Source organism: Passer montanus, unplaced genomic scaffold (genome assembly GCF_014805655.1).
Source record: "Passer montanus isolate IOZ18808 unplaced genomic scaffold, ASM1480565v1 scaffold147, whole genome shotgun sequence".
NCBI lineage: Eukaryota > Metazoa > Chordata > Aves > Passeriformes > Passeridae > Passer > Passer montanus.
In genome coordinates, this window is record NW_024361718.1 from 721,869 (window position 1) to 736,561 (window position 14,693).

Sequence of the window (14,693 nt, forward strand, 5' to 3'; positions counted from 1 at the left end):
TGAAAAAGAGGAAGGAAATAAATCGACAGAAATCTTAGTCCTTTTAATTTTTCTACTGAGCAACCCATCCTTGGTGAACCCAGACTAAACAGATGGAAGGAGAAAGCACCAATTCTGTTATGTGATAGAGGACTCAGAGCTTCACCTGAGCCACCAAAACCTGCAGGATAAGAATAAGAATAAAAGAATAAGAATAATACTGAAGAATAAGAATAAGAATAATACTGAAGAATAAGAATACTACTGAAGAATAAGAATAATACTGAAGGTGACAGGAAGGGCTAAAACAATGAATGACATTAAATAATGCAAAGCAATGGCATTAAATTCACATTAACACACGGCCAGATTAAATTAAACAATTTTAACACCATTTTTTTAAACAATTTTCGACACAATTTCTAACTGTTCTGAACTAAACACACTTACAGGGAGCACTTGTTGAAAAAACACTGGGGTCAACTGAGTTTATCAGCATTTCAATTTGATAATTAATGTATTAAGGAACACTGAGTAAAAACAATTCCCTGATATTAATTCATCAGTCTTTCCTGCAGAGAAATGCAGTGGGATGCTTCTAGAACTGCAAGTACATTATTGCTGCCAAAAGCAAAACAGCATTAAGAGAACCACTCTGTTCTGAACTGTTAATTCTGAATTACTTTATATACATCTGCTAATTATTTATTTCAAAGTTGGATGCAATTAAATTTAAATAGATAATAATCGCCAAAGGAAAGTGCCATAGCTCTCCTTACTGAAAAAGCACCTGGGAGGAATCCTGGACAGCCAAGGGCACATTCCAGAGAAATCCCAACTGGTGGGAGAGAGGAGAACTCAGCCTGGCCTGCAGAGCCTCCTCTCCCGGGGGACCTGGGAAGAATTGCTCCCATTTTCCATGAAGGATGGGACCAGGCAGGAATTTGACACCACTTCTCCACCTCACCCAGGTACCAGGGTGTTCAGCAACTTTGCTTCCACCTCTGACTGAAGTTTAATTTGGTTTATTCATCACCTCTCGCTAGAGAGAATTAACAGCCAGGTTGATTTCTGTTTTTAAATTACAAACTGGAGCATCATAATCCATTAACCAGCTGAGTAATTACACCTGCATGTGAACAATAACAAAACTACCAAAAGTCAGAGGAATAAAGATGAGCCTGAAGAGCTGCTAGGAGAGGAAGAAAATGAAAATAAAGGGAGTTTTTAGCCAAGTTCTCTGCAGTTTACACTGAGTTTCTAAGGGCAGGGCAAAGGCTGCTCCCAAGGGCAGGGGCTCCTCCACTGCTGGCTCACCTGAACCTTCAGCACAAGAACCTCGTTTCTAAGGGCAGGGCAAGGCTGCTCCCAAGGGCAGGGGCTGCCCTGGCAGGGCTGTCCCTCCACTGCTGGCTCACCTGAACCTTCAGCACAAGAACCTCTCTAAACCCACTTTTACAGCACTCAAGGAGGAAATCTGGAAACTTTTTAAAGTTTCAGCTGCTCATCACCAGCCCCAAATGCAACTCAGAAACCAACCCTGCAACTTCCTCCTGCAGCACCATGGGGCTTTGGGAAGGACTAATGAATTTGGCTCTGCTTAACCTTAATAATCTCAATTGGGCTGTGTTGGATTTTCAGATTCCTTTTCCAAATCAGCAGGTTCACTTTTGATTGTTTTAAATGGTTTCCTAGTGGAAGTAATTCTGTTTCAGCAGGTGTAGCACCAGAACTCACTTTCTTTTTTTTTTCATTAGATATGACTTAGAATTAAATATGATTAATATTCTGGTTTTTTAACAGCAAACCTCCTCTTCTATTTCTCACAAAAGAAACATGGCCTGCCTTGCCACAGTGAAACACTGATTTTATTTTATTTTCAGATGACTGAAATTCAGTCCAGCTTGTACAAAATTTAAAAGAGCTGCTGCAGAGTAATATTTCGAAAACCCTTTAGTAAAAAAAAAAAAATCTTGATTAAGCAAAATCAGGTAAAAAAAAATAAATACATTCCTTGACTTGAGCAGTGAGGTTGATTTTGTGTTTGATCTCCACATTCACATAAGAGGCACCACGGAGCATGCAAATAATGCAAGATATTATCATCAACATAAAAGGAATTACCTGTAGCTACCAGGTAGATTAAGTACAATCAAATAAAAGAATTCATTTTTTTAGCTGAAAGATTTGTTTTATTCCAGCTAAGAAAATTGCTTTAAAAATCTTGATTAAGCAAAATCATTCCTTGACTTGAGCAGTGAGGTTGATTTTGTGTTTGATCTCCACATTCACATAAGAGGCACCACGGAGCATGCAAATAATGCAAGATATTATCATCAACATAAAAGGAATTACCTGTAGCTACCAGGTAGATTAAGTACAATCAAATAAAAGAATTCATTTTTTTAGCTGAAAGATTTGTTTTATTCCAGCTAAGAAAATTGCTTGTAACAATGAAAGAAAATCTGAAGGAAACAGATTGAACTTAGATGAAGCTCTTGGAAAGTGTCCCTAAATCTGACAAGCTTCCACACTGAATAAAAAATCATGTTTATGACTTAAAACCCTGAGACAATCCTCCACAACCAAATGAGAACAACAAAATTTAAATGCTTTTAATTTTGTTTTCTGTTCCTTTCATCTGACAATGATAAATTCAGGTGGAGCAGAGGTGTTTGAAGGGAGGAGGGAATTTTAGGAGTAGAGGAATTAATTGCCAGACCTCATCAAAACCTAAAGTCTTTGAGAGGATGGAGGAAATTCTGAATTGATTTTTGAGTTGTTAATTGTTGAGATTCAACATAGCCTCTCTAAAGCCCCAGGGGACCCTCTAGCCCAGGTGAGAAGTCAATCAGACCATCAGAATTTCCCAAAATTTTGCCTTTGCGTTTTACACTCCACAGAAAGGATATGGGATAAAAGTGCTACATAAATAAATGCACATATTCTTTTTCTAGGAATAAATGCTAGCAAAAAAACACCTGCCTGCTTCTTACAAGAGCAAGATTTCTGAGCAGATTTTTTTTTTAAAAAATATGAAAAACAGGATTTTAAAATGCAACCTCTGCCCTTTACAACATGACCCAGCTGTCAGGAAACATTTTCTTGAATTATGTGGTGTTCTTGCTTCCAAACTGTTTTAGATGTGTTCCTTTTGATAGGAAAAAAAAATAAATAAAGGAAACCTGCATCTCCATTGGTTTGAGTCCGTCTAATATTTTCTTATATACTTACAAAAAACAATGGGGTTTTTTATTTTTTTTTCTGCTGTTATGGTTTTCTAGAAATTACAGAAAGACTCACATGGATTTACAGAAAGAAACTTTATGTATTTATAGGGGAAAAAGACACAAACTTCTTAAGTCTATATTTGGATTATCTGTCCTTATTGCAGTGTAAAGTGACCCAGTATTGACCTTGCAGATAAGAGAAAATAAGAATTATTAATAAAATACATTATATTAATATACCTAAGTAGGAAAATTGAGTTTAAAGAAACTAATATTTATTTTAAAAGTTCAAATAAGCTTGAAAAATTCATGTTGAGTTATAAGATTGCTGTTCTGCTTTCACAGAGAGCACGTGGCCTTCAATGTTAAAAAATCTGCCTGAGCTTTTACTGAAATGCACAGAGTGAAAAGCAGCACAAAAGAGTTGCTAACATGCAGATGTGATTTGTGGCAGGGTTTTATTCCAAGACAGCAAAGTGTGATGTTCTCATCTTAAATTACCTTTAACAGAGGCCCTATCTGTCAGAAAGCCCAAATGCAGAGGTAAACAAGTTTAAAACATGGAGCTCTCTTCTCCCACACTTCTGAGGTGTGCCCTGGCCAAAGTCTGACCCTCACAGGACACAAAATGTGCAGGGCTGGAAACTGAGACGCTGAAAACCTGCAAGTCAAGGATGCAAAGGGCTGGGACTCCTTTGGCACAGAAAAAGCAGATGGAGCCCTAAAGTGGATCAACTCATCCAAAAGGAGCTGGAGCTCCCCAGGAGAGGGAGAACCTGGCAGCACAGCCTCAAAGGAGGCTCAGAAACACAAAAGGGAACCAAGGGGACTTTTGTGCCCATAAAATGTCTGAAAGGACATTTCCAGAACCTTGTGGAAGGAGAACAGAACTTTAAAAAGCTTAAAACTGGGCCAGAAATAGATCAGCAAATCTGACGGAGAAGTTTTCTACAGGGGGGAGATGAAAGGAAGGAAAAAACCAATGGAAAGGAGGGTTCAGGAAGGAAAAAATAGGAAAGTTCTGCCAGCCATCACAGGCAGGGAGCCCAGCATCTGGATTTCCATCTCTGCAGGGACTGCGGGGCTCCAAACCTGCCCAGGAGCCTGGAGGGCTGAGCAAACACCCAGGCACTCACCTGGGCTGCCCTTCGAATCAAGAAAATTCAAAACCACACTGAGAAACCTCCTCTGCATGAGCAAAATTTAATTATATGGAAGAATTTAGAAGGAAAAAAATTAAAAAGGGAAGAAAGGCTTAGGCTATTAAAGGGAAAGTTAGAAAAAACTTGGGTGTGCTTGTGGTGAAAAGAAGGAGAGGAGGAGGCACAAGAAGAGGTTAAAGCACTTCAGGAACAGTGAGCAAGAGGCAGCATAAGGTAATAATCTGGTGGCTGCTATTAATCATTTCAATTTAGTGAAAGCTAGCAAGCAAGAAAGGGAATTAATAGAAGTCCACAAAAAGCCAGACAGCATCACCTGACAGCTTGCCAGGCTCATGTCCTGTTGGATCTGGAATGTTTTACACCATTTCAATGCACATTTCTCCTGATATCAACCAAACCTGGGCAGATACAGGAGGAAGCACAAGGGCTCAGTGCAGCTAAAAAGAATATCTGTTTAAAATTTCAAACAGCTATCAGGAGATTCTTTAAGCTGCTTTGAATAACATAATGATTATAATTACAAACTATACGGTCCTGAGCTGCAGCACAGTAATTTTTAAATCAGAAAAAGTACATTTTTAAAAATCTGGGAACATCTGTATTCCTAAATCCCAACCTACAGCACATACCTCTCAGCTACTCATTTCAACCTACACACTGCTATTTTTAAGCTGAGAATACCTTGTGGCATTTAAATGCCCTAGGAAAATCTCCTCACACCCCCAGAGGTAATTTTTTTTAGTCAGTCAAACTGGTTTTGTCACCAGAAAGACACCAGCTCCCCGATAAAAACTTTTTATTGAATCTCTTTCTCTAAAGAGATTTTTTTCCCTCGCTGCAGCTCCAGCACTGATGTTATTAAAGCAAATTGAGCAGCTCGAAGTTACAGCTTTGTCATCAATTCTGCTTCCCAACAGCACCACTGATGATTCTTACTTTACAAACGTATTTAGCTGTGTAAGAGAAGGAACAATAACCCAAAAATTATGTGATAAAACCTATAAATTCCCCTCCTTAACAAGGCTTTTCAAGCTGTAACAAACACTGCAGCGTTGATTTCTGCAGATTCCTCCTTGTGTCGTGTCTTTTGCTACACAAGGAGTCCCAGGAGTGATTGCCACCACCAAATCCTGCTCTGTGTGACGATGCATCAGCAGATGTTGAATCACTTCCCACGAGGGCAGAGCAGCACAGGGCTGGCTCCGAGTCACAGCTCAGCACAGGGGCAGAAATCACTGCCCCTTCAACCATTCCTGCCTTTCCCTCGCTCCCTCCAAGGGGTTTCTCAGCCCTGACAAACATTGCCAGGTCACCTGCAGGACCAGTGCTCTCCAAACCCACAGAGGGGATTTATGAGGGTGACAGAATTACCCCACAAATATCGAGTCAGGCAGTTTGTTCACTCACTGAAAGCCACTTTTGGACATGTCTTTGAAGCCAATATGAGAATTCCTGGCTTTGTGATCCATCAGTTTGTTATGTAAGGGCTCCAGGGGGGCAGGGAGGGGGAAGCAAAGAGCTGCTGTCCCTGTGGGTTTGTTATGTAACTGCCAGCTCCAGAGCTTCCTATTAAATATTTACACTTTTTTTGGCATCTATATGCAAGGCAACAAATCTGGGAGCCCTGTAAGCATAGATATAGATAGATATACACATATAGATATAGATGATATAGATATAGAGATATAGAGATAGATAGAGAGATATAGAGATAGAGATAGAGATAGAGAGATAGATATAGATTATATAGATATAGATAGATTAGATAGATAGACACAGATAGATTATACAGATAGATATAGATATAGCTATAGATTATATAGATATATAGATATAGATATGGATAGATATAGATGTAGATAAAGATATAGATAGATGAGATAGATAGATAGATAGATAGACAGATAGATAGAAATATACACATATATCTATACATAGATATATATATAGGTAGCTAGGTAGGTAGATTGATTGATTGATTCACACATTCTTCAGCCTGACCACAAAAATTCACGAGCACAGGATAGATAAATATATAGATAGATGAGATAGATGAGATAGATGAGAGATAGATAGATAGACAGATAGAAATATACACATATATCTATATATAGATATATATATAGGTAGGTAGGTAGGTAGGTAGGTAGGTAGGTAGGTAGGTAGGTAGATAGATTGATTGATTGATTGATTGATTGATTGATTCACACATTCTTCAGCCTGACCACAAAAATTCACGAGCACAGGAATGATAATTGAAATATTCCCTCCACTTCAGGAGATGGGGTGTGTCAAGCAGGATTCTTCTGCCTGGCATCTCCAAGGAAATTCATTTTGGAGAGATCAGGCAAAGGGATGGGTCATCACTCTACCAAAGGACCAAGCAACTACTTCTACAATGTTTATATTCAATTTTTATTTTCCTTTTTTTGCCAGAGGGAAAATAGAGAAAGGAAAAAAAAAATAAAAGGAATATTCATCACGAGTCCTGGTCTAAGGGAGTGCAAGAGAAAAACCTTGATGCTGGGTTGTTGTAGCTTCACTTATATTGCTCCAAGCTAGAGATGTCAGGTAAATAAAACCTCATATTCTAAAAGTAAAACATGGGCTCCAAATGCAGGAATCATACCTTAAAAAGTTGTTCTGTGTTTATTAACAAGGATTCAAGTGCAGTTATTCAACCACTTGACTTGTAAGGACACGTCCTAGCCAAGTCCTACTTGCAGAATTAATATTTCTGGAGGATCTCTTCCTGGAAAATATGTGATAAGATTTTTTTATGGCCTCCCAAAGTTCTAAATCTCATTCCCTGCTGTCCCCAGCGAAGAGCTGAGCTGAGCCTGGCACCCTGGCAATGTGTGATGAGAATATCCAAAAGTTTTGTCAGAGATCTGCACATCTCTCCTGAAGAGCAGGCACCTGGGGGTCCTCAGATTTTGCAGCCCAACAGAGATTTATGGAAAGCAGATGTAGGTCACTTTGCACTAGGAAATAATTCTTTAATCTGCAGGTCCCACAGATTAAAAAAGTGCACATTTTGCACTCTACAAGTTCTCAATGTGTTGCTACTGACATCAACTGGGGACTAAACTTCTGTCAGGAATCAGCTGACCTGGTGTGGGAACCCCACAGAATGGAGAGTTTGATGCATTGGGCAACACCAGATTGTAATAAAAAAACAATATAAATAAATTTTAAAATGAAAAATAAATAAAAAATGAAAATAAATAAAAACCGATATAAAATAAATTTAAAATAAAAAACTCCACATCACAATAAAAATATCGATTGACTCAAAAAACCACAAGCAGTGCTGGATGAGCAGGACCTCCTTTGTTCTCTCATTCCACAGGTGATGGGTTCGAAACAGAGGAAAGAGAAAGTCATAAAGACAGACAGACTGGCTGGATATCCAGCCAGGAAAGCAGGAAATTAAGAATCAAGGATTTTATAATGGGAGGCTTCAGAAAAGACAATTTCTACTAATAAAATTTCATGCAATCTCAGTCTAGAAGCAGCTCTTTGTAAGCATTTTAGAATTTGGTAAAAATCAAGATAGGTGTATTCTAAAATGACCAGTGGAATATATCTTCATCAAAGCACCTAGAAAAGACCAATTGCAGTCACTTAAATTTCTGCAGCCCAGTAGGAATTTGCAGAAAAAGTGGTTTTACAAAAGAATGCAATAATAAACAACTATAAACAGCCTCACAGGCACTGCTAAACAAACATAAGAAAAATACTTTATACTAAAAAAAGAAAAAATAATTAAATTAGAAAATCATTCTTCTTTAAAATTCTGTAAGTAATTATTATTTGAGGGGTTGAGAGGCTGTGAGTCAAAATTACAGGACAATATATTCCACAGTGCAAGGAAGGCTGTGCTGGGATATTTGTCACATTGACCTTCTCTCAAAAAACAAAGAGCTCTTAGTATGACCTACAATTATTCCATAAAGAACTATATTTAATATTATTTAACTATCTCTGTAGAAACAGTGAAAAAAAAATCAAATATAAAAATGAATTTGTCAGTAACAAGTGATTCTGACAATTCTGACATTTCTCTTGATTTCAGCACGAATATTAATGTCCACAAGGAAAATTCTGGTGCAAGTTGAAGCTTTCTTTGTATTCATGCAGGATATATAAAAATAGAGCTACAAAATTCTCCACATTTAAGTCACTGTTCCAAGAATGCAGAACAGGTGCACATGGTCTTAACCTTAAATAGTTTTAGACTCTTTTTCTCAGGGTTTTTCATGGAAAAAAGCTGGACAACTTCAGCTTAGTTCCATGCGGAATAAAAATACATTGAGAAATCCGGTTCAGCAACCAGCCTTGAAAGCCCCAGAAACTCTACCAGGAAAGTGTTTTAAATTCAGACTTCATCAAAAACCAATTTACAGCAATGAAGAGCACGCAGCACAAACAAGGGATCCCCTTCAGATGAGGTTGTTTAAATGTCATAACTATGAAAAAAATCAATGCAAAACACAAATTCTGTTTGAAAGATGTATGGACTAAATTGAATTAGCAACATGGGGAAGTGTGATCCCCGAGCTCTGGATGGAGCACTAATAAATGTCATTGGTTAATTCAGAGTAAAAAAGGAGGGAAATAAATCCTTTTTTTTTCATGATCACATGTTGCAAGACCACATTTAGAATAGGCTATTGTGCCAATGCAAACAAATCATTAGGAATAAAACCAATTAGAAATTAGAATTTCTGTTAGCTTGATATTAGCAGGGAAGTGGCTGTCCATATGTTGACATTTACTCACTTGGAAAAGTTTAATTAAGTTTGATTTAGAATTCTAACCTTGCTATTAGGAAAAAAAAAAATGGCAGAGGGAACACGCTGCAGCCCCTGGGATATAGTTGTCTTTTTGAACATGAATGGATGAAGGAAAAAATATATATAATATCAGGAAAATCTGCTAAGTTTGGAGCTGCAGCTAAGCAGCCATGTCAGAGATAAAGGTGCAGCTGGGTTCTAAAAACAGGAAGAATGGTCCCATTTCTCATGGAGCAATCCCTGATGACTTCTGATCCCTTAGGATCTTAGCTTTTGTATTTTTCATTTATTTGTAACCCAGCAGTTCTTTAGTGTAGAACTCCAACCCCCACACACCCCTGCAGCTCTTTAGTGCAGAACTCCAAACCCCACACACAGGGGCAGCTGCAGCTTTCCCATTTTGGGCAGACACAACAATTCCTCTCCAGGCCTGGCAATCAAGGACACCTCACTGCCTCAGGCCCCAGAGATGGGAACAAAAGGGACTTGGGGGAGCAAACCTGGGGTCAATGACTTCATTACCTGGAGCTAGAATGGGCAGATGAACCCCCAATGTGCAAATGGACCAAACTTATAAAAGTGTGAAAACCTGTGAGCTGTGTTCCATTTTTGGGTGAAGACTCTGGGGGATTCATCTGCCCAAAATGTACCTGAAGGCCCTTCAAAAAATAAAACTGGTTTTTATTCCCTTAATTCTGTCTGGCCTCTGGTTTTAGGTAGCCCAAAAAGGCATCACTTCCAGCACTTGTGAAGTGCAGCTGGAAGCAGAGGAGGCTCTGAGCACTTCCTCAGCTCCCACTCGGACCACTGAGAGCCCCAGGAAACACAGAAACACGGGCAAATAAAGAAATGTTTCCCTAAAAGCAGCGCTCATCGGGGCACTCAGCTTTAAATAGAGCCCTGCAGAACGTTTCACATTGACAGAGAGCAACAAATAACTGATAAAAGCACGATCAGATGAGAGCTGTCTGTCTTGTGCCTATCCACAGAGCCTCTTCCCTTTCTGTCTGAAGCACGGGGATGAAAAGAGCAAATCACTGAAAAAGGGTTTTTGGGGTGGCATCTGCCTCAGTAATGGATGCTTGTGCTATTCCATCCCTCTCTGACTGTGTTCTGATAGAAATGAAATGTGCTTGCTTCCAAAAATATTCTCCTTTTTTGGTTTTTGATGCTTTGAAACAAGGCGTTCTAAAGGAGAGGATTTAACCGAAATACTACCAAAAAACCTGCAAAAACTAAACTGAAAAAAGGTTGACTTTGCCTGGAAATCTTGACAGATGTTTCACTGGAGTTTCTAAAACCCCAAGGGGAGCAGGGGATGGAGTGGAGGTACCTGACCACACTCACACAACCTGCCCAGGAGCCTGGAGAGCTGAGTAAACACCCAGGCACCCACCTGGGCTGCCCTTCGAATCAAGAAATTCAAAACTGACCTGAGAAACCTCCTCTGCATGAGCAGAATTTAATTATATGGATGAGTTTAGAAGGGAAAAAAAATGGAAGAAAGACATAAGTTATTAAAGGGAAAGTCAGAAAAAACTTGGGTGTGCTTGTGGTGAAAAGGGGAAGAAGGAGAGGAGGAGGCACAAGAAGAGGTTAAAGCACTGCAGGAACAGTGAGCAAGAGGCAGCATGAGGTAATAATCTGGTGTTTGTTATTAATAATTTCAATTTAGTGAAAGCTAGCAAGCATATAAACATTTCTGTAGATGATTGCAGTTACTTTGGTTGTGTTCTGTGCTAGCAGAAACCTCTTCCAAGGTCTGAAACACTTCACACACCCAGACAATTTAGAGAGAAATTGCCAACTTCTTCCACCCTGCAGAGAGAGGTTACTGAGGAAAGGTGACTGATTTAAGTGACTGATTTACCAGGTCCCCAAAGAGTAATTCAGAGTTTTCAGAGGTTCAGAGCTGGAAAGGCACTGATAAAGGAAATTTGCAATTGAGGAGCTTAAACAAAAAAAAAACCCTGCAATCCCAGAAAATTCAATATTGCCCTTGGAGCCAGTCCTGGAGCACCTGAGCCTCTCCTGATGCTGTCCCTGCCTCGCTCAGGCCAAGGAGAAAACCTGGCCAAAGGAGATAGGGAAGATTTGTAGAGCTCAGCCACAAAACCCCCTCATAACCTGCAGTTTTTATTGCTTTCATTCCATTTCTCATCTCCATTCCTTTGTGCTGGAAGCTTTAAGGGGTGAAGAATGAGCTCAGTAAGAGATTAAAATTTTGTCAAAATGTCTTACAGCAGCAGGCATCAAGAAGTTCTCCCAATATTAGCATGCCCCTATAAAAGCAGTTTTACAGTGCACATCTCTGTGCTAAGGAAACCCTGAGCTGTGGGTTTCAGTTTCTTTTCACCCCAAAGGATGGGATGAAATCCCCTCTGATTTCACATCCAAAACCACCTTCAGTGTGAACCCCACTGGGGACAGAGAGGAGATAGGATTTCTGAGACAAATTCTAAACTAAAATGTTCACATGGCTCTGTCCATAGCTGCAGGAAATCAGGATATTCTCCATTTAGAATGTGCATTCTGTATTTTCTACATATTAATTATCCACACTGAACTGAAACAAGAGGAGCAGCATCTCCTGGAGAGAAAAGGCAGAACTTGTGCAGAACAGAAATAAATCAAAATTACTTGCTTAAATGCTACTCTTCTAATAGGAGAGATATATGTGTGTATTTATATATGTACACGAAAATATGCATATATGCAAAGTGCCTTCCTGTTCAAAAAGGTATTTCTGGTTTGTTTCTGTGCTTAAACATATTTTTTCCAGGTAATAATTTTTCATTCTAATTCAAGCCTACCAACAGTGAGGAACTGTTGCACAGGCAGACTTTAGGATGTAGCACGGTTTTTCTCAACTCCAAGTATAAAATAATCCTAGAACCTGATCCAGAAATACTTCATCTTTAAAAAGTCACATCATGAAGATTCTTCAAATTTGAATACTAATTGGTATCTTAGAGCTGCCAAATTAAAAATTATTTTTAAATCACGATGAGATAAGAAAACATTCCATATTCCTGTATTTTATATTATTTAATTTTATTTCATAAGCTATTAACTTTTGGCAATAAAGATGTTTTCAGAGCTTTTGAGTTCCCATTGATTTGAGGGAATTTTGATTTATTTTTTTCAACAAGCAGGTAAATATTTTTAAGGTAATATTTTAGCTCCCTTTGTCAGCTTCAGTGCAATATTTGCATTTTCTGTACTACTGCCATGCTGCTCAAATTTCAAATCCCCAAAGAAAAAGAGGGGGAAGTCTCCACAAACAGCTATTCCCTGGTATTTATAACCAGGCTGTCTTCAAGTACACAAAATATGGCTGGAAATAAAACACCACAAATTGGTCTTTACATCCTTGTAAAACACAAAACACAGCGTTGAGTTTAAATTCTTACGAGAGACATCCTGGTTACACACCAGGCATTAATGTTCCTGCACAGGGACACTCAGATTATCCAGGGAATTCAGAGACTTTCCATCACTGGAATCTTTTAGAGATAACTCTGATAAATGTCAGTCAGGGAGGGTTGAAGTACTGATGGTGCTTGTGAGTGTGGGAGGGACTAAATCCCCTGCAGCATCCCCTCAGGTGGGTTTGCTCATCATCTCCTGCCTTGGGCTGGTGTTGCCAGGCTGGGATTAGCCAGGCCAGGCTGGAGTGCTCTCTGATTTACCCACCCAGCATTCCTCCTGGCATCATTCTTAATTTAGGGAACACTGGGGAGCTCTGGGCAAGCCCAGCCTGGCTGCCCTGCAGGACTGCCCTGCCTCCCTGGCCAGCCCTGGGGTCAGGGCCATGGCCAGGTGAGCCCTGTACCCCCTTGCCCCTCATCCCTGGCTGTCAGCACCCCCAAACCCACAGAGCTGGAGCTCCCCAAACCCACAGATCCAGACAGAACACCACATTTACCCCTCTCCCAGCACCCCCCAGCTGGGAGGGACTGGAGTGGCTGCCGTGGCCCTGCCTGGCCTTGGGCTCTCTCCAGGAGCATCATCCCAAGCCCAGGGGTGCAAAGCCCCAGGAAAGGCTCTGCAGGCTCAGTCTGAGCCCTGCCTGGCCTTGGGGCTCTCTCCAGGAGCATCGTCCCAAGCCCAGGGGTGCAAAGCCCCAGGAAAGGCTCTGCAGGCTCAGTCTGAGCCCTGCCTGGCTCCACTGCCCATAACCCCACAGGAGGCTCCCCATGGCCCCACAGCACAAAGGACTCTCACCCATTCATGCCGTGGACGACCCCCCAACCTGAATCTGTCTCTTCTTTTGAGAGTAACACCAAAGCAAAGATGTTTCAGAAATTCAGCAGTGTCTCCAGGGAAGGATGACCCAAAGGGGCACAATCTCCTCCCCATGAGCTCAGCCTGGTACAAGTACTGGTGACAATGAGGGTTGGGACACACAGCACACACACTCTGACCTGTCCTGCTCTCTGCTCCTGGATACTTAGACCTGGCATTGAAGTAATATTTAGAGCAGGAATTGAAAAAGTAAATTCTTACAAGAACTAGATTTCTTTAGCCAAACAGATTGGGGTAATGTCTCTAGAAGCCATATGCTGCTTCACCTCATCCCCGCTTTGGGAGGAAGGAGGTTAAATGGGGGTTTTGGCAGAACAAGCTGTTTTCAAGAGGGCAAATACTTCTGTTTCTTCTATTTTCCGGGCTGCCAACTGCTTCGTCCCCTTTGTGCTGACAGACTGCTTAGACTGCTTTAAAAAATCCTGGGGGAATCTCATGGTTTCATTTTTATGGAAGGAGAAAAGAATTTGAGTGTGTGCAGCAATGCTCCCTAAAAACTGTTTTGCTAACTCTGACAACAATCTCTGCTTTTGAGATTAATCTATTTTATATGAAAAAAAAATTGCTATTTTCTAATAGCTCAGCTTCTCTTGAGAATGCTCCTCCCTGGGCAGCACAGTAAAACTCTCTGGTGCAGTGGCAGCTGGATCAGTGTGATCTGTTTAGCAGCAAAGATGATGAAGGATTCCTATTAGGACACATCAGCTTTTAAGGCTGTGTGGCTCTTATTCCCCCTGATATCCATGATTTCCCATTGATCTCTTATTGTTCAGTGCCTGGAGAATATTATGTAACATTCTCTGTGCAGACTTACAGAATGAGACAAATCAGAAACTGGAAGATGTTCACTACTTGTTGTTTTCAGCATCTGCATCAAAGTTCTGGGAATATTTTCTGTTCTTGTTGGGGCTTTGTACCAACACAGGCTGTGAAATGGGGTGACATTTAGGCTTCAAAGCACTCCAAAGTATTAAAACAAATTAATTTTGGCTCACTTTCTTCTGAAAAGGCTTCATATTTTCTCCATGTTTAATGGAGAGGACTTGAAGAGAGGACAGATTTTCAGTGTCCGAAAAAATGTTACTGGGAAACATTGGTTAAAGTGCACACACATAAATTGTGGAGTCAGTTTTTCATCTTGATCTTGGCTTCATAACTGAGAAGGCTGGCAAAAGACTTACAGTTGTTTATTTTTGTGTGCTGCTATGATTTTA

At 40.2% G+C, this 14,693-nt stretch overlaps 1 protein-coding gene across 16 annotated transcripts in view; it reads right to left on the bottom strand.

The window, feature by feature from the left end:
- ATP2B2 (ATPase plasma membrane Ca2+ transporting 2) overlaps positions 1 to 14,693 on the bottom strand; it is a 396,338-nt gene that overhangs the window by 93,757 nt on the left and 287,888 nt on the right. The window lies entirely within an intron of this gene.